We start from the raw sequence: 27,457 nt of genomic DNA on the forward strand, positions 1-27,457 counted from the left end.
AAAGAAGGAAGAAAAGATAAAAGAAAAGAAACTCACCACAGTGCTCAGATAGTTAATGATTAGAGATAGAAGATAGTTTTTTGATAGAAATAAAGAATTGCAGAGGACATCTGAGAAAGTATTTTTGTTTCAAAATATTTCTCCTTCGGAATACTCTTAAGTCTGTCACTATTTCTTTATTCCTATATTTAATACAAGTAAAAATAATCCACATAACTTACATTTTCCTTCTGTCATAAATGTACAACATCAAAATTTTAAAAAAGGTTTTGATAAGTATGGTTTAAAAGCCTAAATATTGGGGCGCCTGGGTGGCTCAGTGGGTTAAGCCTCTGCCTTCGGCTCAGGTCATGATCTCAGGGTCCTGGGATCGAGTCCCGCATCGGGCTCTCTGCTCGGCAGGGAGCCTGCTTCCCTCTCTCTCTCTCTGCCTGCCTCTCCATCTACTTGTGATTTCTCTCTGTCAAAAAATAAATAAAATCTTAAAAAAAAAAGCCTAAATATTTCAATCTTACCCCAATTCACTTTGAGAATTCCAAATATCTACAGTTAAACCAAAAATCTGTTCTCTATACACAAGGTATGTGAAGCTTCATATTTTGGTTTGTTATGGAGTTTTTTGGATGGAAGGTCAACTAGATATAACTATAATGGTCTCCAATGAATACTAATAATGGTACCAAGAACATTTTGACAAAATACTGGATAAGTTCCCAGATAGCAGACTCTTAAGATTGCAGATTATATTAGTAGCACTAAAATTCAATTTTAATTGGCCATGACACTCACATATACTTCAGAACTGATGAAGTGCTCTTCAGACTAACAATTCTTAATAAGCTCTGTTTAATTTTAATTTCTATTTCCATTTGACAGTATCTAAGGAAAACGTGTGACTTGGTATGATAACACCACCCAGTTCAAGTGCTGTAAGTTTCCAGTTTGTTCTTATTCATCTAGCCAATTTAATTTCCAAATCATAAACTCTTCCACTCTGCCTTCCGAGAACAATAATTTCCTTCAGAAGGTATCTTTAAGGTTTTTAACCTTGATTGAGAGAATATATCAAGTGGAAAATACTTTATATAATCCAGTTCTTTTGTTCTATAAATTATCAAAACAGTAGCACTTCTCTGAATCATATTTTAGCAAATATGTATTCCTTTAGAAGAATTATGATAGGTGAGCAAATTTAGCGCTGTTCTGATAACTAGTAGTTATATAAGAGGGAGAAACAGCCTTAGCCTCCAGTCTCACTACATCCCTTTCTACTCATGGCAATATGGATAGATCTAGACAATCTTTGCCTCTTTTCTGACTCACAAAAATAAATCCGAAAGAGTTAAGACGTTTACTGAAGAAGTAACAAAAAAGCATGGTAACACTAAAACTTGTTTTTTTTTACTTTTTTTCTTAAAATAGGATGAGAAAAATAATCTTATTTTTTGATTTATTTTAAAGATTTTATTCCTTTATTTGAGACTTAGAGAGAGAGATAGAGCATGCACAAGCCAGGAGGAGGGTTAGAGGGAGAGGAAGAAGCAGATACCCTGATGAGCAGGGAGGCCAACACAGGGCTTGATTCCCAGGACCCTGAGATCATGACCTGAAACAAAGACAGACGCTTAACCAACTGAGCCATCCAGGAGCCCTAGAAAAGACAATTTTAGAGCCTTTTTTTAAACCTCATTTGTAAACAATTTCCTGACCTCTGCCCAGGTCAATATTGTTCCCTTTATAGACTTCACCTAGAACATTTTTTGTCCCTCTCTTGTAACACTTATCCTACATAAGACTATTTTCACTAGAAGCACATCAGCACATGATGAAGCTGACCTTGGAACCACAGAAGGCAGAGCACATTCATCTTGTACCCTCATAGGCTCTAAAACGCAGTAGACATCCATTAAATATTTGTTAAATTTTGAAAACATATTTTCTTTTAAAAATCTTAAAAATTTCTTTTAAAAATTCAAAATTATATATATCCAATAAAGAAAACCAAGGAAACACAATAAGAAAAAAAGGTGGGCACTATTGTTATCCCCATTTACAGATGCAGAAATTGAGGTTTAGAGATGTTAAGTCGCTCAAGATTATAGCTCCGGTGTCAGTTTCTCAACCAGTATGTGATACTGTAAAGGGCTGGAAGTGCTAGTTGCCAATGGGTATTAATGAACCATCTGGGGTTGGAAATCACAAATGCATGACAGCTACTTAGAAGAGATGTTCAATGTCTCATGCGTTTATTAACTGATTTACCGTATATTTAATATCTCCATGTCAAATATTAGAAACTATATTTTGTTGGATATTCTCTAGCTGGCTAAAAGCAGAAGCAGAAGAGAAATTTTGATTGGATTTAAGGCTGGGATCCAGCATAGTGAGTTCAGTGACTGGGGTAAAGGAATTGAAGGTACTGATGCAAATCATAATGAAATGACTGACCAATCAAGGTAATGAATGAAATTATCCAGAGATAATTTCAGAGACTAGGAGTCCAGAAAAAAAAAAAAAAAAAGATTTGAGTAACGGGGATGGGGAACTCAGATTTTCAAAAGATGAGGGACAATAAGAATAAAGAAGAACATTAATATAAGAATGACTTACTGTCGGGGTACCTGGGTGGCTCAGTGGGTTAAAGCCTCTGCCTTCAGCTCAGGTCATGATCCCAGGGTCCTGGGATGGAGCCCCCCATCGGGCTCTCTGCTCAGCCGGGAGCCTTCTTCCTCCTCTCTCTCTGCCTGCCTCTCTGCCTACTTGTGACATCTCTCTCTCTCTCTCTCTCTCTCTGTCAAATAAATAAAAAATATCTTAAAAAAAAAAAAAAGAATGATTTACTGTCAATTAGCAATTTCACACACGGAGTTGTGTAATGAAAGGTTCAAGACGCACCAGTATGAAAAAATTGTTAAAATGAGGTAGGAGTGAAGGGAAAGTAAATGACATTATTGCCCATGATAGTCACCCATTAAGAAGGGAGAAGAGCAACACAAGGCTCTGAACTTGTGCATTTCTCCTCCCCCAAATAGGGGGCCAGGAGTGACATCATGACATTCCCATCATGTGGAATACATGAAAATTTTTTTAATGTTTGTTGGTGAAATAGCAGTTATTCTGTCTATGGATGTGTAATCCATGAAACTATTGAAGTCCTTTTTGAACTTGCTGGTATTTTATTCCTAGCATTATTTAGAATAATGTGTTAAAGTTTTTGTTTGTTTTTGTCTGCACTGTCTAAATGAACACTCTAATTTGTCTGAAAATATAACTGATTTTCAGTGTTTTGATAGATACAGGACACATCCATGTCGGCATGGTTTACTGTTTTATAAATATCCATAATGTCTTTTCTCTGCCTTCCTCTTCCCATAACAGAATCCATGACCTTCCCTTTAGTGTCATGGTTATAAGCATGGACTTTAGGACCAGGCTTCCCTGGATTCAAATCTTCCTTCAGCCACTTACTACGAGTTGGAAGACTTGGGTGAGTCACTGACATTCTGTGATCATGAGTAACCTTATCTGTAAAATGGAAGAAAATACTTTTACCTGCCCCATAGGATTTTGCGAGGATCCAATCCATAAATACATGTAAAGCCCCACCCCCCCGCCAACCTTGGACCGGCATACAAGTAAGGACTAAGGCAGTGCTGGATACAATTAATATAATTATTTTTGTAAAAATGCCATATTGCCTTTAGCCACTGAAACTTTCCTTTCTCGAATCCTCATGTCCATGAGGTCTCCTGGAGGGACAGTATACAAAGTGCACATAGAATGGCAAAGCTTGGAATGATGTAAGAGTGTTATAATATATTCACTTGAGTTTTTATATCTTTTCCTAGTGATGCCCAAGAAATTGTTGGCTCATGGGCCATGGCAGTACATAGCAAATATTTTTAAAAACCAGTCAAAAAATGACTCCATGATTCTCAGACTGTACTTTATAGCTCTGAACCTCTATGTTTTAGAAATAAATTGTAGCACCCCCTCACATACCCTAAAATGAATTATCTTAACACTTAAAAACAATATTGTTTCTTTCCAATGTTGAGTTATTTTGAGGAAATGATTTTTACTACATGAAAGAAAATACCACTATCTAGGCAATTTCTGTTCTAAACAATTTATAAACATGTAAGATTTATGTTCCTACCCCTCTCTAAAATATTGAATAATCAACTTTTTGGATACGAGTCCCTTATTCTTTTCTCCTCGTTTTTATTTAGCAAACATGTATTGAGAAGTTCCCAGAGATTTGCTTTGTGGTGCAATTTAGCATGAGAGTCCAAAATATAAGTAGTGTTCCTATCCTTGAAAACTCAGTCAATCATGTCCACTTCTCCTCCTGGTCCAAACATATTTACCCTACATGAAGCGAGACAAGACTATGCAAACTCCACTAAACTTCCCAGAAGACACAGTCAAGTGAGTGGCTTGGTCTTGAGATAGAGGAAGCCCTAGTGAGGAACATGCTTTGTTATTGCTCCTGATTGCACCAATCAAGGACCAAATTAGGCTATGATCCTCACCACTTTGTTAACTATAAGACAAGATGCTTATAGTTCCTGTACTGGAAAGTCTTTCAATTTATATTAAAATCAATAAGTTGCTGAAGCATCTGCTTTGAAACATCACTTTACCAGTAGAGCTGAGAGGCAAAGTTGGGAGACTCTAGCACAGCTCTTGAATTCTCTAGTTGTTCATCCTTAGGAAATTTCTTAATCTCTTTGCTCCAGATGATTATATGTTCTAATTTGTTGACTTATAAGAAAGACAAATAATATCATAAATGTAAAGCATAACAATGACTAGCATTTCTTGACTTATTACTAGCAGCTAGATATCTCTTCCAGATAGGAGTAAGGAATCAAGGTTTCTCTTCTTCATTTTTCCACATTCAGAAATGTGTGGAATGAATTCCAGTATAATGTCATAGTCCTGCCAGACTATAGGAATTCTACAGGAACTCAGTAATCATCCTTGGAAACCCTCTGGGTGTTTCTCTCTGGATATCTATACCACCAGCATCTTGAACAAAGGGTAAAATACGGTCATTAAATGTTCTCCAAAAAGCCATACACAAAGTTTAGTTAAAAATTCCCTCTTGGGGAGCACCTGGGTGGCTCAATGGGTTAAGCCTCTGCCTTTGGCTCAGGTCATGATCTCAGGGTCCTGGGATCAAGTCCCACATCGGGCTCTGCCTGGCAGGGGGCCTGCTTCCTTCTCTCTCTCTCTCTCTCTCTCTGCATGCCTCTCTGCCTACTTGTGATCTCTCTCTGTCAAATAAATAAAATCTTAAAAAGAAATTCCTTCTTGGGGCACTTAGGGGCTCAGTCACTTAAGCACCAACCAATTCTTGATTTCAGCTCAGGTCATGATGCCAGGGTGGAAAGATCGAGTCCCAAGACCCATGTCAGACTCTGCACTCCGTGGGGAGTCTGCTTGAGATTCTCTCCCTCTGCTGTCTCAGCATGCACATTCTCTCTTTAAATAAATAAATAAATCTTTTTAAAAAAAGAATTCATTCTTAAGTGTGTGTATTAAGACATGGGAGTTAAGATGTATGTGTTAAAATATAAGTAAAAGTATATAGATATATATATGTACATAAATGTCTGGAATGAAAGAACCATGAGCGGGGGGTGCTAGGAAATTTAACTTTTTTACTTACACCTTTATTGACTGGATTTTTATACTGTGTAAGAGTTACCTTTATGATACAAAAATTAAAGCTATAATGGACACTGTTTGGTGGATGGCTCTGAACTCACCTACCTTGTGTTTTTAGGAAGACATTTATGCTAGAATCTGGTCTTTTTATTCCCCTGCCAAGGCAAGTTAGTGGGTGATGAGATAGAAAGAATGGAGCCTGCTCAGGTCAGAATCTTTCTCAGGGATTTGCCCGTCAGGGAAAACACCACATGCGGGGCTGCAGGTGAAAGACCCCTCCCCTAGAAGATAGATAGGATAACTAACCGCTTGTTTGCTTTTCTGTGAACCGCTGGCTTTTAGGTGTAAATTAGGTTATTAATTGCTCTTTTGCCCTTCTGTAACTGCTTGGCTTATAGAAATAATAGAAGACGCCATGATGGCATTCCTACCTTCTCCCTTCTTGTTCCCCCTCCCTGCCTCTCTCCTCCCGTGCGCGGGCACTCAGAACCAATCAGCTTGTTCCCCCTTCCCGCCTCTCTTTTCGCGCGCGGGTCCCCAAAGCCAATCAGCAAACTCCACGTATGCCTTTTTCAAAAGTTCTAACTGTCAACCAATCAGTTGCGCCCCACCCAAAACTTGTTTGTACCTGTCTATAAAAACCCGGCACCACCCCAGCCGGGTGTGCTCAGCTAGCAGGAGCTGCTGACCACCCGCAGGCAGGTGAGCCTGTCTCAGGAAGAGGTCAAGTCTGACAAACCCAAACGGATGCAATTCTAACACCCCACTCTCCAGTCCGACTGTGACTTAAAGAAGTGACATCTCTACTATCTCTTGTTCTGTTTATAGGTGTTTGTTTATGTGTGTGCATGGGTATATATGCATACATGAGTGAATGACTGAGTTCAGGAAAAGTAGGGAAATGATGTATCACTGATGTGGGGAACAAAGGCAGAAAGAGATGTACTTAAAATTAAATTTCCTTATAACCTGCAGCAAACTGACAAATACTGGAGGCAGGCAGAGTATGACATTCCTCCAGGAACTCCCAATCTAAATGTCTCTTAATGTAGGTGAGTTGCTAGAGGGGAAAACAACATTAGCATGACAATAGCCAGGCCTTTTGGAGAAGCACCCTGGGTGACTCAGTAGGTGAAGGGATTGAGTGTGGGACTCCTGGTTTCAACTCTGGTCATAATCTCCACTCAGGAGATCAAGCCCTGCATCAGCCCCTTGCTCAGCAGGGAGGTTGCAGTTCCCCTCTCTTTCTGCCCCTCCACCCTACCCACCACCCCCACCTCTGAAATTAATAAATCTTAAAAAAGAAAGAGAGAAAGAAAATCTGTTTGGAAACTTCACTTTGTCTTTCCCTTTCTCAGCTCTAAAGTATATAATCAATTGCTCCTCACAACCTCAGGGCAGATTTTTCTGCCTATAGGTCCTGCCCAAGCACCAAAAACACATCAAGAATTCTTTCTTAGCAATGGGCTCTGAACCACATCATTACTGTTCCCCCCAAACTGACAGTGATTTGCTCTCTTGCAGTTTTTTTGTCAGCTAATACGCATCACCCTTCTCAAAACTACACCTAGTTCATTTTGTAGAAATCCCTTTTCTCCAAGAGGTATACTCTTGGGGGAGACAAGTTCTGGAAGCTAGAGGGGTCCCCGGAGCATTCTTCTGTTAGGAATTTGAACTGAGTGGAGAAACCAAAGACAGAAGGCCTGGTTAGAGTTACTGTCTGGCTTCAAGGTGAGTACTTGGGTACATCGTCACACTGTTCCTGCCACCATGTATCCATGTCTCAGTTCCTGCCTTTTCTAAGACTGGATCTGTCACCTTCCTCTCAAATTTCTTAGTTTCCCCAAGATCCTCCTAATAATTTACTGATATGTCTGTGTTACACAGAGTTAGTTTCTGTTCACAGCAATAATAGATACCATTTGGAAATGGGAAATAAAGGAAGAAACTGTGACCTGACTTGTGTAGATGAAACCCATTATGTACAAATGCGTTAACACATGAATTCTTAAACTGAGTTGACATCAATCTCTTTATATTACTTCACATCACTGATCATAACTAGTGTCAAGTTGTTGTGAGTTGTAAAGTTGTAATAAAAATATGTGATGTAAGATTGTTATACATGCAAAATGAAGAACTCACTAGGGTTCCTTACCTACAGAAACAATCTATAAATGGCACCTACCATGTAAAGTATTCGGGTATGTGCCTCTATTTGCAGAAGGTAGATTTCCTCTCATTTTGTTTCATTTGTGAAAGAGAATGCCATCTTCTTATAGTATCATGAGTGAAATGAGATTATAGCTATAAAAGTTGTCCAAAGACTTTCCATAAGTTATGACCTAAATCTAAATGCAATTCTAAACTACGTTCTATTGATAACCAAAGGTTAAGTTTACGCCTTTGTTAAGTAGGAAAAAGGGACTGAAATCTGAAGTCATTTGGAACACATAAAAGAATAAATCTAGCTTTTTAATGTAAGCCAATTTGACAACTTTCTGACAACATTTTCCTAAACTGTTTTCTTTTAATTAAATAGAAGCAGAAAAGCATTCTTAGTGTTGAGAAAAAAATTTTTTTTCTACTATGTAAATATAGAGTAGAGGTTTGAAAAATTACATCCTTTGTCACTCTTCATTTTTGGTATCTGTCCTTCAAAAAATGTATTCAGTAACTATTGAGCTGATTTATTCAGTAAAAAAAAGAACATGATGATACAAGATAATAAGGGATTATACATTAATAGTGGCACCATTAATTCTAATCATAATATGTAACTGTCCTTTCAAGATGTTGTAAGCAAACGAGTCAACAATGGGGGCTGTTTAATGATTTTACATTGTTGGAAATGTGTAACCTTAGGCAAAGATCTCTCCAAGAGTAATCTATGGACCACCTACATCCAAATTACTACTAGGAGCAACAGTTTAATAGAGTGGATTTGTGAAATTCCTTCATCCCTCCAATTTACTGAATTATAATTTCTTAAGGCATTAAGAAAAAAGAACACTGATAACACATGTTCCATGTATTTTCATGAACATCAAAATTTGAGAACAATAGCTTAGGTAGACATTATCACTGAGCAGACAGAAGGAAAAGTAAGGTAACTATGTGATGCTGGAGTTGTACACTGGACAACTTTGGAGGGTGTTGTTGATGTCACAGTCTAAGTTCAGCAGTTCTGATTGCAAGACTTAATTCATATCTTCCAGCTACCAAGGAGTAGTTACTGAAAGAGTGACTGAGAGAATCCATTCCATTGGTACCTTTCAAAGCCTGTTATCAACGTCCTTAAATAGGAGATGTACGACGAGTTATATTTTGATCTATACCTTAAATAATACATAAATTATTAAAATCTTTGAAAAATTCTATTTGTTCCATCATTTATTTGATGGGAGTCTAGGTTTTTAAACCAAGGAACTACAGAAGAAAAAGTCCTAATGAGAATTATCAGTCTTTGGTCTGTAGTTATTTAGTATACACTTAGAACATCCCTGAAGGAAAAACAAAAACAAAAACAAAAAAACACCTCTTTAAAAAGTCCATTTCTTTCTTGGAAATAGTACCAAAACCTGATTTTATTCTTTAGAAAATATTCTCACATTATAAAAATTAGCCAATGGTATATAGTTGAGTGATAATCAGAGTGAGGGCTTGCAGCAAGAGACAATCAGAATTGTAGCATGTCAACACCAATTCTCTCAAATCAAATGTTAAGCAAAGTGTCTTCAATTTAAAAACAAACTATACAAGGGGCACCTGGGTGGCTCAGTGGGCTACACATCTGCCTCCGGCCCAGGTCATGATGCCAGGGTCCTGTGATGGAACCCTGTATCCGGCTCCCTGCTCAGTGGGGAGCCTGCTTCTCTCCCTCTCCCTCTGCCTGCTGCTCCTCTTGCTTATGTGTGTGTGTTCTCTCTCTCGCAAATAAAATCTTAAAAAATAAATAAATAAAAGCAAACTATATGAGTCTTCATAGTTATCAGCATGTTCATGAATATTTGCAGTAATAGAATCTAAAATGTTATTGTTCCAGAAGGTTAAAAAGTGAAATCATCACCTTCCCCAGTGCCGATCACCCAAGCTGATACAATTTCAAGAGCATATTTTTCAATTTTGGATGTGGTTCAGCAAATCAACAATGAATCCATTAAGACTGCCTTAATATCATTTCCTCACCCATATCTTTTATCATTTTTCCATACTCTATTTACATATCTTCTTTCATCTTCTTATTCCTTCAAGCATGTCAAGTTTGCCCTCTAAAGAGACGTTTCCTATATTCTGTATTTTACTTATGTTAGAAATTCTTAAGTAACCACATAGTTCTTTATGAAATGCAGTATCAGTTATTGGATAGGAGTTGTTTTCAATAGGCAAGGAAATCCCAGTGAATGATTCCTGTTTACTTGATTTCCACAGTATTTATATGTATTTTTTTAGGAAAAAAAAATGTGCACTTTCTTTTTCTTATAGCCTTGGCAATGTATATGATCACATGTATCAAGGCATCAAAATCTAGCTGGTGTATTTTTTCAGTTAGAATGAGCCCCATGATGCGGTAACTTCATTATATACTTCTATAAATATACTATTATTATTTAAGTGTTACTAAATTTAAAAGTTGTATTTAAATACACTATTATAGAAAAATAAACTTATCTTAGAAAAAATGAAAGTTGAGAGAAAAAGGATATAGGATCCTCACCAAATAACCCTTTTTGATGATAGGAAGTTCCTAGATAATATCAGATTAACAGTAATCTCTTAGAAATAAAATTGTCTGGTAAAGTAGAAATTACTTAAAATCAGATTGAAAACCTAAAAAAAAAAAGATGATTAAGCTGTATAATAATTTTCTCTTCCTATATATAGAGAAGTATGAAAATGAAACCAATAGAATAGAATCATAAGTGTCCTAACATGACTCACATAATAAGACCCTTCTGGGTGGGACGCCTGGGTGGCTCAGTTGGTTAGGCAGCTGCCTTCAGCTCAGGTCATGATCCCAGCGTCCTGGGATCGAGTCCCACATCGGGCTCCTTGCTCAGCAGGGAGCTTGCTTCTCCCTCTGCCTCTGCCTGCCATTCTGTCTGCCTGTGCTCGCTCTCCCCCCTCCCCGATAAATAAATAAAATTTAAAAAAAAAAAAAAAAAGAGCCTTCTGAGTAATTCTCATTATGCTCCGTAGGAATAACTCTATCTTTTATGATGTTCATGTGGGAAAAAAGATAAAAGAAAAAAACCTGAATTTCCTTACTGCTAGAGTCCATTGACAAGCCCTTGAAACAGGTAGAGTGACCTTTTGCTAGTTACTGAGCTGCCTCAATGCTGACACATAGCTAAGGGCAAAAGGCCATCTTAGTCTGACTCCCCTACCCCAGGATACTTTCAGTCCACTTTAACAAATAGAAATTCCTTTGGAAACTTCCTTTATCTCTACACCCCAAGTTATATGTTGGCAATCATCTTCCAAGCATATGACCCACTGAAGACATCTGAAAGGTCTCCTGACTGAGTTTTTACTAAGCAGTAATAAATGACTTTTTCCTAAAAATAGCTAGCCCCCTCAAGGCCCAGGAAACCTTGCTTCCAAAATTCCTTGGAGGCTTAGGCAATCCCTAACCTCCTTCCAACTTGAAAATATATAATTGGCCACTCCTCACCCCAGTGCAGCTTCTTCTGCCCAGGGGACCTATCCCTGTGCTTTGATAAAACCACCTTTTTGTACCGAAGACATCTCAGGAATTCTTTCTTGGCCATTGGCTCTGAACCCCAACATTTCTACATCTACATGAACTGAGCTGCTGAGAACAATGGAATATAAAATCCTTTTGTTAGAAATTGGCAAAATTCTCAGATCTGTTTTATGGCATGCTGTGTTTCTGTTGAAAAGATCAACAGTTGATGGGTTTCTTGTAAGTACCATGTGGTTTCCATGCAATCATACAAACTTACACAATTTCATATTCACTCAATGATGATGGATACTGGGTATAAAGAAGATACATATGTCCTTTGATCTCACGGTTAATGGGCCCATCATTCACTATCACTTTGCTCTGTTTTAATGAAGATGCCAAGAAGTAAAGCAAACAAAAACAATGGCCTTTCATTTCTTCTCTTGGTTAACTTGAGCAATTCATTTTTGGTCTATTAAAAGCCAAAGCAATGAGTTATCAGGCCTTGGGTCATGTCTTTCATCACTGTTCAAAATTTCCGCTGTTCCTGGCTCTTTCTGTTAGGATTTGCAGGGGTAGGGCTCAGTATTTTGTGATGGAGGAAATCTCTAGCGGATTCTGATGCATGGTGTTTCTTCAAATACTGACTGCTGATGCCTAGTTCGATGGATCTAGGGTCAGGCCCTCAATGCGCATTTCTAACAGGTTTCCAGGTGAGGCGAATCCTACGACTTGGGAACTGCACTCTGGTTATGGCATCTGTGAGTGAATCAATCTCTGAATATTCATAGACTGCCTTTCACTTCCATTATGTCATTATGATAAAATCTCACCAAAATTAAAGAAAATTAGACCAAAATACACAGTATCAGCTTAGAAAACAACTCTTTGAAAAATTGGAGGAGTCAAGATGGTGGAGGAGTATCAGACTGAGATGACATCGGGTTGCAGGAATTCAGCTAGATAGTTATCAAAACATTCCGAATACCTACAAACCCAACAGAAGATCGAAGAGAAGAAGAGCAGCAATTCTAGAAACAGAAAATCGACCACTTTCTGAACGGTAGGACATGTGGAGAAGTGAATCCAAAGTGACCAGAAGATAGACTACAGGGGGAGGGTTCGGCTCCTGGCAAGCGGTGGAGCAACGGAGCACAAAATTCGAACTTTTGAAAGTCTGCTCCACTGAGGGACATCACTCTAGAGGCTAAGCGGGGGTGGAGGCCTTGGAGGGACAGTTTGGTATCAGTCCCACAGGGTCACAGAAGGATGGGGGGTGTCTGTCTGAGTGTATCAGAACTCGCAGGTATCAGAGTGGGGAAGCCAGTTACAGAGATGGAGCCAAAGAGTGAGTGCTCAGCTTGGGGTTACCTTAAACTGTGATCCATGGCACAATCGGACCACTACTCTTTGAGCAGGGACCTCACAAGTGGCAGATCCAGGGAGACCCAACTTCATCTGCTGGAAGAGCAGAACAGCAAGAATATGCTGGCTTTGTAAACTCCAAAGGGGACTGTGTGCCAGAGACAGATATGCTTGATCACAGGCCAGGTGAGCTCGAAGCATGGCCAGAGACCAGGGAAACAGCAGTGATTGAGCACTTTTCTCCAAGGGTGAACTGAGGAATGGCGGCCCAAGCTCTCAGCTCCTCCAGGCTGGAAATTGGGAGGCCAGCATTTTCATTCACATCCTCCAGAGCTCTATGGAAAGCTTTCAGGGAACAGAAGCTCCCAAGAGCAAAACCAAGCAGATTTCTTAGCCAGGCCTCAGGCAAAGACATTTGAGAATCATTACAATAGGCCCCACCCAAAAGATCAGCAAGAACATCCAGCCAAGACCAAGCTCACTGATCAAGGAGAACAGTGGAATTCCAGAGAAGGGGAAAGCAAAGCATGGAATTCTTGGCTTTCTCCCTATTATTCTTTAGTCTTGCAAAGTTAATTTTTTTTTATTTTATTTTTTCATATTCTAATTTTTTAAACTTTTCCTCTTTCCTCTTTTAACATTTTTTAAATACTTTATCTTAACAATACCTTTCTTAAAAAAATCTTTTTAAACCTTCATCATTATAGTCATATTTTATCCTTCATTGTATCTAACTTTATTTTTTGTATACATATAGGATTTTTTCTTCTAAAAAATTTTTGGGATACGATTTCTTCTAATAGATCAAAATATACCCTAAATCTAGCACAGAGCTTTGTTCCAGTCTCCAGGCTGAGCAAGTTCTCTCCACTTTCTTTTTCCAACCAACTTATCTTATCAATTCCTTTTTTAGAAAATTTTAAAAAAATTTTCATCTTCACAATCATATTCCATCCCTTCATCATGTTTAGCCTTATTTGTGTGTGTGTGTGTGTGTGTGTGTGTGTACAAACGTTTTTCTTTCTTTAAAATTTTGGGAGGTAGTTTCTTCTAAGAGACCCAAATACACCAAAATCAAGTAGGTGCCTCTATTCTATTCACCAGTCTAATATATATATTTTAATTTTTTTTAAGCTTCTTTTTATCCCCTTTCTTCTCCCTGCGATTTGGGGTCTCTTCTGATTTGGTTAGCATACATTTTTTTGGGACCTTTGTCACCCTTATACTATTTTATTCTCTCATTCATATATTCTTATCTGGACAAAATGACAAGGTGGAAAAACTCACCACACACAAAAAAAAGAACAAGAGGCAGTACCGAAGGCTAGGGATCTAATCAATACGAACATTGGTAATATGTCAGATCTAGGGTTCAGAATAACAATTCTCAAGTTGCTAGCTGGGCTCGAAAACTGGGCATGGAAGATATTAAAGAAACCCTGTCTGGAGAAATAAAAGCCCTTTTTGGAGAAATAAAAGAACTAAAATCTATCCAAGCTGAAATCAAAAAAGCTACTAATGAAGTGCAATAAAAATGGAGGCTCTTACTGCTAGGATAAATGAAGCAGAAGAGAGAATTAGTGATATAGAAGACCAAATGATGGAGAATAAAGAAGGTGAGCAAAAGAGACCAACAACTATTGAACCAGGAGGGGAGAATTTGAGAGATACGTGATACCATAAGATGAAACAATATTAGAATAATTGGGATTGAAGAAGAAGAAGAAAGATAGAAAGGAGCAGAAGGTATATTGGAGCAAATTATTGTGAAGAATTTCTCTAATTTGGTGAAGGGAAGAAGCATCAAATTCCAGAAGGCACACAGAACCCCCCTAAAAATCAATAAAAATAGGTCCACACCTTGCCATCTAATAGTAAAACATACAAGTCTTAATGACAAAGAGAAAATCCTGGAAGCAGCCTGGGACAAGAAGTCTGTAACATACAATGGTAAAAATATTAGACTGGCAACATACTTATCCACAGAGACCTGGCAGGCCAGAAAGAGCTGGCCTGATATATTCAGAACACTAAATGAGAAAAACATGCAGCCAAGAATACAATATCCAACTAGGCTATCGCTGAAAATAGAAGGAGAGATAAAAGGCATCCAGGACAAACAAAAACTAAAAGAATTTGTAAACACCAAATAAGTCCTACAGTAAATGTTGAAAGGGGTCTTCTAAGCAAAGAGAGAGCCTAAAAGTAGTAGATCAGAAAGCAACAGAGACACTATACTGTAACAGTGACCTTCCAATACAATGACACTAAATTCATATCTTTCAATAGTTACCTGAATGTAAATGGGCTAAATGCCCCCAATCAAAAGACACAGGGTATCAGAATGGATAAAAAACAAACCCCATCAAAATGCTGTATACAAGAAACTCATTTTAGAACCAAAGACACCTTCAGATTTAAAATGAGGAGGTGGAAAATAATGTACCAGGCTAATGGACATCAAAAGAAAGGTGGGGTAGCAAACCTTACATCAGATAAATTAGATTTTAAGCCAAAGATGATAATAAGAAATGAGGAAGGAAACTATATCATACTCAAAAGGTCTGTCCAACAGGAAGATCTAACAATTTTAAATATCTATGCCCCTCACATGGGAGCAGCCAACTATATAAACCAATTAATAACAAAATCAAAGATATACATTGACAATAATACAATAATAGTAGGGGACTTTCACACCCTCCTCACTGAAATAGACAGATTACCCAAGCAAAAGATCAAATAAAGACCATAAATGACACACTGGACCAGACAGACATCACAGATTCTATTCAGAACATTCCATCCCAAAGTAACAGATTACACATTCTTCTCTGGTGCACATGGAACATTCTCCAGAATAGATCACATCCTGGGTCACAAATCAGGTCTCAACCAGTACCAAAAGATTGGGATCACTCCCTGCATATTTTCAAACCACAATACTCCAAAGCTAGAACTCAACCACAAGAGGAAAGTTGGAAAGAACCAAAATACATGGAGGCTAAAGAGCATCCTACTAAAGAATGAATGGGTCAACCAGGAAATTAAAGAAGAATTGAAAAAATTCATCGAAATAAATGATAATGAAAATATAACTGCTCACAATCTGTGGGGAACAGCAAAGGCAGTCCTGAGAGGAAAATATATACCCATACAAGCCTTTCTCAAGAAACAAGAAAGGTCTCAAATACACAACCTAACCCTATACTTAAAGGAGCTGGAGAAAGAACAGCAAAGAAAGCCTAAACCCAGCTGGAGAAGAGAAATCATAAAGATCAGAGCAGAAATCAATGAAATAGAAAGCAAAAAACCAGTAGAACAAATCAATGAAATTAGGAGCTGGTTCTTTGAAAGAATTACTAAGATTGATGCCAGACTCATCAAAAAGAAAAGAGAAAGGACCCAAATTAATAAAATCATGAATGAAAGAGGGGAGATCATAACCAACACCAAAGAAATGCAAACAATTGTAAGAACATATTATGAGCAACTATACGCCAGCAAATTTGACAATATGGAAGAAATGGATGCATTCCTAGATACGTATAAACTACCACAGCTGAACCAGGAAGAAATAGAAAACCTGAACAGATCCATAACCAGTAAGGAGATTGAAGCACTCATCAAAAATCTCCCAACAAACAAGAGCCCAGGGCCAGACGGCTTCCCAGGGGAATTCTACCAAGCATTTAAAGAATTAATATCTACTTTCCTGAAACTTTTCCAAAAAAAAAAACCAGAAATGGTAGGAAAATTTCAAAACTCATTTTACGAGACCAGAATTACCTTGATCCCCAAACCAGACAAATCCCCATCAAAAAGGACAATTACAGACGAATATCCTTGATGAACACAGGTGTGAAAACTCTCACCAAAATACTAGCCAACAGGATCCAACAGTACATTAAAAGGATTATTCACCACGACCAAGTGGGATTCATTCCAGGGCTGTAAGGTTGGTTCAACATCAGCAAATCCATCAGTGTGATAAAAAAGTTAATAAAAGAAAGAGTAAGAACCATATGATACTCTCAATAGGTACTGAAAAAGCATTTGACAAAGTACAGCATCCATTCTTGATCAAAACTGTTCAAAGCATAGGGAGAGCGTGTACATACCTCAATATCTTCAAAGCCATCTATGAAAAAGCCACAACAAATATCATTCTCAATGGGGAAAAACTGAGAGCTTTTCCGCTAAGGTCAGGAACATGGCAAGGATGTCCATTATCACCACTGCTATTCAACATAGTACTAGAAGTCCTAGCCTCATCAATTATACAACAAAAAGAAATTAAAGGCATCCAAATTGGCAAAGAAGAAGTCAAACTCTCACTCTTTGCAGATGATATGATACTTTATATGAAAAACCCCAAAGACTCCATTCCAAATCTGCTAGAACTTGTTCAGTAAAGTGTCAGGATATAAAATCAATGCACAGAAATCAGTTGCATTTCTATACACCAACAACAAGACAGAAGAAAGAGAAACTAAGGAGTCAATCCCATTTATAATTGTACCCAAAACCATAAGATACCTAAGAATAAACCTAACTAAAGAGGCAAAGAATTGGTACTCAGAAAACTATAAAGTATTCACAAAAGAAATTGAGGAAGACACAAAGAAATGGAAAAATGTTCCATGCTCATGGATTGGAAGAACAAATATTGTGAAAATGTCAATGCTACCTAAAGCAATCTACACATTTAATGCAATCCCTATCAAAATACCATCCTTTTTTTTTTTTTTTAACAATGGAACAAATAATCCTAAAATGTATATGTAACCAGAAAAGACCTCAAACAGCCAGAGAAATGTTGAAAAAGAAAGCGAAAGTTGGTGGAATCACAATTCCAGACTTCAAGCTCTATTACAAAGCTGTCATCATCCGGACAGTATGGTACTAGCACAAAAACAGACACAGAGATCAGTGGAACAGAATAGAGAGCCCAGAAATAGACCTTTAACTCTATGGTCAACTAATCTTTGACAAAGCAGGAAAGAATGTCCAATGGAAAAAAGACAGTCTCTTCAACAAATGATGTTGGGATAATTGGACAGCCACATGCAGAAAAATGAAACTGGACCATTTCCGTATACCACACACAAAAATAGACTTCAAATGGATGCAAGACCTCAATATGAGACAGGAATCCATCAAAATCTTGGAGAACACAGGCAGCAACCTCATCGACCTCAGCTGCAACAACTTCTTCCTAGAAACATTGCCAAAGGGAAGGGAAACAAGGGCAAAAATGAACTACTGGGACTTCATTAAGATCAAAAGCTTTTGCACAGCAAAGAAATAGTCAACAAAACCAAAAGACAACTGAGATAATGAGAGGAGATATTTGCAATCAACATATCAGATAAAGGGCTAGTATCCAAAATCTATAAAGAACTTCATCAAACTCAAACCCTGAAGAACAAATAATCCAATCAAGAAATGAGCAGAGGACATGAACAGACATTTCTGCAAAGACGATGTCTAGATGGCCAACAGACACATGAAAAAGTGTTCCACATTGCTCAGCATCAGGGAAATACAAATCAAAACCAGAATGAAATACCACCTCACACCAGTCAGGGTGGCTAAAATTAACAAGTCAGGAAATGACAGATGCTGGTGAGGATGCGGAGAAAGGGCAACCCTTCTATACTGTGGTGGTAATGCAAGCTGGTGCAACCACTCTGGAAAACAGCATGGAGTTTCCTCAAAAAGATAGAAATAGAGCTACCCTACAACCCAGCAATCATACTACTGGGTATTTACTCTAAAGACACAAATGTGATCTAAAGGGGCACATGCACCCAAATGTTTGTAGCAGCAATGTCTAACAATAGCCAAACTATGGAAAGAACCTAGATGTCCATCAACACATGAATGGATAAAAAGAAGTGGTATATATATACAATGGAATACTATACAGACATGAAAAGAAATGAAATCTTGCCATTTGCAATGAAGTGGATGGAACTAGAGGGTATTAGGTTGAGCGAAATAAGTCAATCAGAGAAAGACCATTATCATATGATCTCCTTGATACGAGGAATTTGAGAGGCAATATAGGGGATCTGAGGAGTAGGGAAGGAAAAAATGAAACAAAATGGGATTGTGGGATTGGGATTGGGAGGAAGACAAAGCATAAGAGACTCTTAATCTCACAAAACAAACTGAGGGTTGCCGGCTGAGGGGTGGTTGGGTTATGGACATTGGGGAGGGTATGTGCTATGGTGAATGCTCTGAAGTGTGTATGCCTGACCATTCACAGACCTGCACCCCTGGGGCCAATAATACATTATATGTTAATAAAAATTAAAAAAAAAATCTCAAAACCAAAACCAAAAAAAAAAAAAAAAAAAGAAGAAGAAAACAACCTTTGAAAGAATGGTTTCATATGAAATACGAATATATGATAGAAATTACACAAGCAGCCCCCCAAAACAAAATAAGTAATTTTTTAAAAAAGGAAGTTACACAGTGCCTCCAAAGAGGTAAATCTTTGTTGAATGGATGTGTGTGGAAAATTTGCCACCCATCTTAAACAAGTATAAATGTGAAATCCCCAAGTCCTGCCTATTAGACATTGGATGCTTCCAGCAGAAAGTATGAAGCTCCATCTTCCTACTTTATTCCGTTTTTAAAAACCAAGGGTTTTGGGGTGCCTGGGTGGCTCAGTTGGTTAAGGGATTGCCTTCGACTTAGGTCAAGATCCTGGAGTCCCAGGATTGAGTCCTGCATCTGACTCCCTTCTCAGGAGGGAGTCTGTTTCATCTGTTTCTCCCACTGACTTCTCTCCTCTAATGCTCTCTCTCTCAAGTAAGTAAGTAAGTAAGTAAGTAAGTAAATAAATAAATAAATAAAATCTTTAAAAACCCACAAAAACATGGGTTTTGAAAACTGCCATTATATTGTCCTACATTGCTATGCTCCTGAATATTTTGGAAAGAAACCCACCAATGATTCTGTTTGTATATTTAGTCGCCAGTGACACTATCTTGACATTTTCTCCCTTATAGTTATTTTTGTGAGATGGTCATCTGTCATTATATAGAAAAATGATGCATTATTATCTTAGTTTCGTCATGGAAACCATCACATGCCAGACACACCTGCTATTCCAAAGCGGCTCCCCCTCATCACAGCCTTTGACCTATTCATGCTTGATTCTGATTTTTTGCAGAATATGTCTTCCCATAATTATAAAGTGCACTCTCTTTCATTGTTTGTGGAAGATTCCAGCTTCCTTCCCAGTATTTTTAGAGGCCAACGGAGTATTCTCCAATATGACAAGTTTATCAAGATTCATCTGGAAATATTTTATGCATTCTATTTTTTTTAATCCGCAGGAATTAACTTTGCTCATGGATCACCCTTTCAAGGACATTATCCCTTGTCACAGCTGATTGCTCCAGCATGTATTGGCAAGCATGCCCCGCATTCTGGGAGAGAGACTTGAAATGAAAGAGAATGAAAGTAGCTAGACATTTGGGAGAGTCTGAGGGTAGATCTGGTCTTGGAAGTCCAAACTTAAAGAAACATTTCTACTTTAGAAACAAGTCATGAATTCCTTTGAGAAATAGCAGAGCAAATAGCTTGCTATCATGACCATTCCAGCACTCTTTTCGGAAACATTAGGACACCTTGGCTGAAAACAAAGGGAGAAGGATAGGCAGTAACATTAGGAATCAGGTAGCCACCTGCAATCACGATGGAGTATACACAATGTTAGAGACGCACTGATGCGATGTGCCTGTGAGCAGCTCAGCTGCTGCAGAGCGTGAGAGCATGGTAACAAGACATAAGAGCAAAAAGGGAAAATATGCACACACCTGCCAACACATCTGCCCTCCCGGCTGCCCCAAACCCAGAACTAATTTTGTTGATGAAATTGCCACGAGGCAACACTTTGTGAAGCTCATGCACTCGGTGTAATGGCCAAGTGGGTAGTTCTGGACACATACCCACATGCATTCAAAGTCTGTCTAAAACAATTAAACAGTTTCTTGGACTTCATTATTTAAAATTTTTCTGTTTTAATTTCCCCATTTGTAAAATGAATCTAGTAATAGCTCCTTCCCAGTAGGAAGTGCCTGGTGTATAGTAAGTGTTCCTTAAATTACAATAGCAGAAGCAATTAGTAGCATTATTGGGATCATCTCTCAGGGCTGGGAAGGCAATTGATAACTGATGGGCACAGAACACTAGGGCAGTGCTGTCCCTTGTTTTTTGCTTCAGTCAACTTACTGCCAGGTTCTCCCAAGTCCCAGCATTGTGGGGGCATCATGAGAAGAAGAGAATCCATCCCCATGGGTGAAGATATTCTTCATCCCTGATCTTGTCAGATTGAGAGGTAATTCAAGGTCACTTTATATTACATGATTACATGTTTAGATTTCATTGTAAAACCCATGATAACACAAATTTAAATACCAAACATAATTCCACAGCAATGTGCTCTCCATGATACCCCCACATCTCACAATGTTTATGTTTAAGTCTATTCACTTAGATGATAAATGTTATCACTTGGGGATTTTCCCTTGGTATCAGAAATATTTACCATTTTTAAAATAAGCAAAGTGAGATATTACATTCAGGTATGTAGTTTTCATTTTTTGGGAAAAGAAATCCCGGTTATCTTGTGTTTTTGTTTGTTTGTTTGTTTTTGTTTTTCTTAGATGGGCTACCCTACACTGTGGTTTAAAGGTCAGCAACATGCAAATGAACTTTAAAAATTACGCCATCTATAGGGGCATCTGAGTGGCTCAGTGGGTTAAGCCTCTGCCTTCAGCTCAAGGTCATGATCTCAAGGTCCTGGGATGGAGTCCCACATCGGGCTCTCTGCCCAGCAGAGAGTCTGCATCCCCCTTTCTCTCTGCCTGCCTTTCTGACTACTTGTGATCTTTCTCTCTCTGTCAAATAAGTAAAAAAAAAAAATTTTCTTTAAATTAGGACATCTATATTTTGGAATGTTTTCTCTCTATATTGATATTTCCCAATTGTTCATATCTTCAGAAAAGTTAGTAATATAATACCTTTGTACCCATTATCTCATTTAACCAATTATTATTTTGCTCATTCTTGCTATCTTTTTCTTTTTTGCTATATTGCAGACATCATGACATTTTATCCTTAAATATGTCAGCATCATATCTTAAGAACTAAGATATTCTCCTACATAATCATACTGTCTGAAGTACATCCAAAATGTCATTTTGAGGAGTGCCTGGCTGGCTTAGTTGGAAGAGCATACAACTCTTAATCTCAGGGACATGAGTTCAAGCCCCGTACTGGGTGTAGAGATTAAATAAATTTTTTAAAAATGCCATTTTAATACACTAATATTATCTAATATGCAGTTAGGACCATAAATTGAAATGTATTTTTATAGGCAAGAATGCCAGCAGAAGTCTGGCTAACAAGACTCTGTAGGTAGAGATAATTCTTAAGATGAACATGCTTTCATCAGATTAATATGCCACTTCTTAAGAATTCAACAAGTAACTTCAGTTTTCTTTCTTTTTTTTTTTTTTTGAAGATTTTATTTATTTATTTGACAGACAGAGATCACAAGTGGGCAGAGAGGCAGGCAGAGAGAGAAGGGAAGCAGGCTCCCTGCTTAGCAGAGAGCTCAATACGGGGCTCGATCCCAGGACCCTGAGATCATGACCTGAGCCAAAGGCAGGAGCTTTAAGCCACTGAGCCAGGCACCCCAACTTTAGTTTTTTAATTAAAAAAATATACATCAGATAATATCCTTTTTCCTAGATGTTGATATTTGAGATTTTCAACATCACCATAACATTAAATTAATCTCTGAAAAATAAAAACTAACTTGGGTGCATGGGTGGTTCATTCAGTAAAGCATCTGACTCTTGATTTCAGCTCAGGTCATGATCTTGGGATTGTGAGATTGAGCCCCGTTTAGGGATCTGTGCTCAGGGAGTAGTTTGCTTGAAATTTGCTCTCTCTCTGCCCCTCCCCTTGCTCTCTCTCATTCACTCTGTCTCTGAAATAAATTAACCTTTTAAAAAAATTAAAACTACCTAATATACACAATATACCTAATAGAAAATCATGTGGTAAAAATCATGTGGTACCGCTTTTGGAGTAAATACTGTTTTAAACATGACAGAATAATCATATTGCTATGAGTCACCAAGTTAGTGAGAAGAGAAATGGTCATGACAGTACAACAAATATCACTGCTCACTCTTTGTTGATTCTGTATCAAATGTTGTCCACCCTCCCAAGCCAATACATTTGAGTGATTCAAGGTAGGTTACTTGATCTCTCCATCATTTCCTCCAACCATAAACCGAAAAGGATCCTATCACTATCCATACCAGAGGATATTAGGAAGATAAAGAATGTAGGGTGAAATTGCTTTCATTTCCCAGGCCAAAGGGCACAATGTAAATTCCAGCTATTTGCATCTCCCTTTCTGCTGTATTCCAGTATAACGGAATGGGTCTCAGCCAAGCACACTGGGACAACAGTACAAAGCGCTAGAGCTTTTGTTATGATGTGGCAAGTGTCTGGAATACACGTTCTCAACAGTTTGTAAGATTCAGTAAACATCCAGTTCTTCGTTTTTCTAAGTACAGTCATGTTAAATTATAAGCAATTACCACTTCATAGGTTAAAAGTGATCTAATATTAGCAATTTCCTCTGGTACAACCTGGCAATTGTGATAGCTGCAGTCTACTACTATTTTAACTGCTGTTATTACTCACAATATCACCACAGTATTCAAACTGGGTATGCTCCTACACATGCTTAGGAGAATACTTGGCACATGGCATTCATGAGGGCTAGGACTGTGGCCATTAATTTTGACAAGTCCAAATATTTCCATATTAATTTCTGGTGGTGCTCCAACATTTGATGCACACCCCTCCTCCCAACAGTATGATGGAGACGTCTATTGTGATGAGTTACAAATGTCACCTGAAACCCACAAAAGACATATGTTCTCATTCAAGAGCTAATATCACGAAGAGATTTTTTCCAGCACATTTCTTTGTAAAGTAAGGGATTTTAGGAAAGAAAAAAAAAAAAAAAAAAAAAAGCAAAGCTTGCTGTTTTTGCAGCTTTATTGCTTTGGGTGTTTTTTTTTTTTTTTTAAATGCAATAAAACAAACATTCCAATGGCTTTAAAGTCTTAATCCTAGCAAAGCTATTTTTCTTTATAAGCAATAGGCCTAGATTTCAAAATGAGCAGCAAGTTCCGGAGAACAGCAGCACAGAGATAACACAGAGTCCCAGAGCAATTCATTGACCTTACAGCAGGGAATAATGATGCATCATCAGAATCCGCTTGGGCAGTATCACTTTGCCAAGAAGCATTAGGCTTCCTTTTTAAGTAAGATTTTATTTTGCTGCTATTTCTAGAGAGCCCGAGAGCGTTTATATCAATGAAATGCAAACATGCTCTTTTATTCACCTAACATGATCACACCTACCTACTGAAAAGAAAGCCAGATTGGGGGCAGGGTCAGATTCATCCAGTTTTTCATATGCAAAACTTCCCTTTAAGTCATCCTTATGGAATGGAAGAACGTTTTCATAAAATCCCGAGCCTTAAATACACATACAGACATTTCCACTGAAAACCTGCAATTTTAGCATCACTTGAGGAAGAGGAAGAAAACCCCTCCCCTGTATTTTGTTGTCTTAGTTCTTATTATTGAAAAGTTTATGAGTTTTTTTTTTTAAGATTTTATTTATTTATTTGATAGGCAGAGATCACAAGTAGGCAGAGAGGCAGGCAGAGAGAGAAGAGGAAGCAGGCTTCCCCCTGAGCAGAGAGCCCGATGCGGGGCTCAATCCCAGAACCCTGGGATCATGACCTGAGCCGAAGGCAGAGGCTTTAACACACTGAGACACTGAGGCGCCCCAAAGAGTTTATGAGTTTTTGTGTGTGTGTGTGTGTGTGTGTGTGTGTGTGTGTGATAGTGTGTTTGTGTGTATGTGTATCTAGAGGATATTTACCTGATGTTCCCCAGAAAGAGCAGAGCATGACAAAATTATAAAATGCAATAAGGCATCATTAGGTTTTTATGAAGTTCTAAACACAGATATTTGTTTAAAAGAGGACAACAGTTTCAAAATGGAGTCATTTATGCTAAGTCCCATACACCAAAGCTAGACTTAATTACAGTTTTAGCTCTCCCAGAAATGAAATCTTAAAGCAGTCAATCAGGGATCACCTGACCAGCACTAGAGAGAGAACCTGCTTAAAAGGAAAGTGACCTTGCTACAACCAACCTGCTTTTTGCTAGTATAACTTCCTTATTCCGCCTCCCTCTGTTGCAAGCTAGACCCCAAGACCTGACCTGTACTGCTCACCTGCTTCATGCTAACCTTTGTCTTAACATTTTTTCCTTAGGCTCTTCTTTCAGTTTTACCTCTTAACTCAGGCAAATGAAACCCAAAACCATTCCTCAGGCGATGGTAGGGGCTCTGAGGAGACCTCCCGCTGCCAGGTCACCCATACCTTTGGAGCTAAACCCCTCCACAAATGGAGCTTGGAGTGACCTCTAGAATGACCTACAATCATCTTTACCTCATTGTAATACTAAAATCTCTACCTAAGGAGAAGCACAAGCCTCATTCACATAACACATAATATATGAAAAGCATGTTTCTTTAAGGCATGTGCACAGCCTTAGGGCTGCCTCTAGGTATGAGGACAAGGCATCCTAACCGTAAACCAAAGGCACCCCCATTCACCCTTGCTTGGAGAGTCATAGCTTTGGAAGGCATTCCTGAAGATGTACTTATTTGCTGCAAAGGGAAGTTTTCTGTGCATGACAGCTTAAGCTGGTACGGTTTCTGACTCACCAAGGAGCGAACTCACATTGGTTGTTACACCTTCTGTCTATAAAAATCTTTCATTTTGTACAGCTCCTCTGTGTTCTTTTCTGTCTGTTGGATTGGATGGTGCCCAATTCATGAATCACTGAATAAAGCCAATAAGATCTCTAAAATTTACTCAGTTGAATTTTGTTTTTTTAACAATGGGAAGAAAATGTTCTAAATGATTTTTTTTTTACTTTCCTTCTTTAAAAAAAGAAGGAAAACCTGTCACAGCAGGTTTTATTTTAGAAGGCCAAAGGCATTTTAATCAGAATTTTTAGGACAAAGCATTTATGTATAACAGTTTCAGAAGAGAAACAACCAGATGATTTGGCAGTAACAGAAAAGTACACACTAATTGTGTTGTTAGCTCTTGTATGTACACAGCCCACCCCATTATATATATGTTTAATTTTAAGGAAGTACTATGTATCTATTATTTCAAACCATTCCACCCTTGTTTTTTGTTACTCACTGACTTAGAATGTCCCTATTACCCTTGTTCTGCTTCAGGGTGCTTTTTGCTTTTAAACCTTTGTTTTAAAGTGGTCTGTTTGCTCAGAACAGACAGCTTGAGAACATTTCCATCAGTGAGATGTTAAAGCAGTACCTAGGATGTCACCAAACCTCTAATTCCCATTTTCCTGCAGTGAGTATGTCTGCTCCATGCTTCGTAAATCTGGTGCCAAGGATGCAGCAGACAGTAAACCCAGCCACAGTCTCTTGCTCCAGTGAGGAGCTGGCCAGCGTGGGTCCCACACTGGTGGGACTGGTCCCATAGTCCACAGCACTTGTCCCTGCACATCTGCCATTTGCCTACACCACATCTCCTTCTTGTAAGTCAGGATTTCAGTCTTTAAAGTCGTTATTTGGAAGAGAAAACAAGATTCTTCTAGTTCATCACAGGATGAAAAAGAGGAACACGCAACCAAGAGTGTCTAAGAATTATTGCAACCTGTAAAATAGATGGTCAAGTCTCTTCACTGATTTGCAGTGAGAAGGCTCCAGGTTAGTTAGGTTTCTTTTCAACTCCCCATGGCATTTGTTCAACTTATAGGAACTTTATTTCTCCATTCAAGGGGGACAAGAAAAAAAGAAAAAAAAAAAGAGCAAGAGAGAAATACCAATTCTTTCAAAGCTGTGAAGCCCAATGAGATGAAGTCTCTTCTTCCAAAAATTATGTGTTGGGATTCCAGTACCCTCTACAAAGCTTTGGTTATGTTTAGAAGTTTACCTATAATAGTTCTGGGGGTGGGTAGAGGAAGAGGAACATAGCAGCAGCCACTGTAGGAATAGTCATTGCAAACCATTACTGAGCACTCTTGTGTGTTTGGCACGTTGTAAGCATTCGGTATGGATTAAGGCATTTAATCTTCAGAATTGCCTGTTAAATGAGACATTATACTATCAGTCTCATTTTTCAAATGACAAAACTAAAGCACACAGCAGTTTAAAAACTTGGCCAAATTCACCTAGCTAGTAAGGAATAGAACCAAAACTGGAACCAGAGAGTCTAGACTCAGCTTTCGAGCTTTTAATGACTGTGATCCTCCTACCTCATTTCTATGCCCCATTCTTGTGAAAGCATCCTCAGAAATGTCATCCTGCTAATTTTTTCTTAGCAAAGTTTTTAAAGATAAAGATACTGCAGTGAAGAGGATAAAATGCCTCTTCCAAGGTCCCTCAGAGATAATTGTGGGAGTATCAACAGAGTTTTCACTTTTATTTCTACTGTATAATTAAATCCCTATTATCTGAGAATTCAATATATACAGAGGTCTCAAAATTGAATAGTCCAGTGACAAACAGAGCAAAACTACTTTAATTCCTGGGGTATTAACTTGGCACCAGGGGAAAGA

General features: G+C 38.2%; 1 protein-coding gene across 4 annotated transcripts in view; it reads right to left on the reverse strand.

The window, feature by feature from the left end:
- Positions 1–27,457, reverse strand: part of DLGAP1 (DLG associated protein 1) — an 889,418-nt gene that overhangs the window by 658,788 nt on the left and 203,173 nt on the right. The window lies entirely within an intron of this gene.

This window comes from Mustela lutreola, chromosome 11 (assembly GCF_030435805.1).
Source record: "Mustela lutreola isolate mMusLut2 chromosome 11, mMusLut2.pri, whole genome shotgun sequence".
Classification (NCBI taxonomy): Eukaryota; Metazoa; Chordata; class Mammalia; order Carnivora; family Mustelidae; genus Mustela; species Mustela lutreola.